Below are 1,047 nucleotides of genomic sequence, written 5' to 3' on the forward strand. Positions count from 1 at the left end.
ACTGCGGCACTTCATCCTGTTTAGCTCAAATTTACCTACCTGCCAGTCAAGTATAAATAATTGAACGAACACACACAAATTTGTTTGTAATTAAATTATTTTAATGTAAAAAATGTATAAATTGAAAGTAATAATTTTTTTTTTTATTTCAGAAATATTGTAATCTTTAATTTTTTGAGTGCCCCGCCCGCAGCTCACTTTTCGCCTCGGGTGTAATGTCTTGGCCACTTCTTTCCACCTGTGTTCCAATGCCTCCAGTTTACCGGGAATGTCATCCTTTGTAGAAACTGTGTAGGAATCCAAAATAAAATGTTAAGTGCACATATATCGTGAAGACTACACATGGATATGAGACATTTTCACATAAACAAGATATGAATGCCTACCAACACTTTCTGCCATCTGCCCTGACGTGCCTGGCTCAGGACTTTCTCGCTCTCCCTCTGATACTGTAATAAGAGACAAAAAAAATGATTAAAAATTTCATCTACACACAATTATATGCAACCTACCAACATCTCTGAAAGTTGGGTACATACGTGGCTCCATTTCCACCGGAGACTGGGCAACCTCCTCTTCTGCCACAAAGCAGTATCAACTATGCATAAAAAAAAAAAAAAAAAAAAAATACATATTTTCTAAATATATAATCAGGTATATGTGTAAAATGTAGAAAATTGTACAATTTTTCCTTATAAGCATACACTGCTATCCTATTTATATATTTCTTTGTTCCAGCGGAGTTCTTCAGCCTGTTCCACTGTGGCACTTCATCCTGTTTAGTTCAAATTTACTTACCTGTCGGTCAAGTATAAATATTTGAACACACCAATTGTTTTTAAAAAAAAGATTAGAGTGTATAACATTTTGAAAATTAAAAAATTATTTTTACCTGTTTTACAATTTTTTTTTATCAGTCTTTTAATTTTACGTAGCTCGCTTGTAGCCTCGCGCACGGTCTGGCCCACCTCTTTCCACCGCCTCTCCAATGCCTCCACTCTTGCCAGAATTTCTTCCTTTGTGGAAACTGTTTAGAAATAAAAAAGA

At 35.1% G+C, this 1,047-nt stretch overlaps 1 long non-coding RNA gene across 1 annotated transcript; it reads right to left on the minus strand.

The window, feature by feature from the left end:
• Positions 1-79: 79 nt before the first annotated feature.
• Positions 80-1,041, minus strand: LOC140327696 (uncharacterized). The gene is made up of 4 exons (XR_011920080.1): positions 893-1,041; positions 540-598; positions 387-449; positions 80-287 (listed from the first exon to the last, which is right to left on the minus strand). It is a non-coding gene; the product is annotated as an uncharacterized lncRNA (long non-coding RNA).
• Positions 1,042-1,047: the final 6 nt, after the last annotated feature.

Source organism: Pyxicephalus adspersus, chromosome 3 (assembly GCF_032062135.1).
Source record: "Pyxicephalus adspersus chromosome 3, UCB_Pads_2.0, whole genome shotgun sequence".
Lineage (NCBI taxonomy): Eukaryota > Metazoa > Chordata > Amphibia > Anura > Pyxicephalidae > Pyxicephalus > Pyxicephalus adspersus.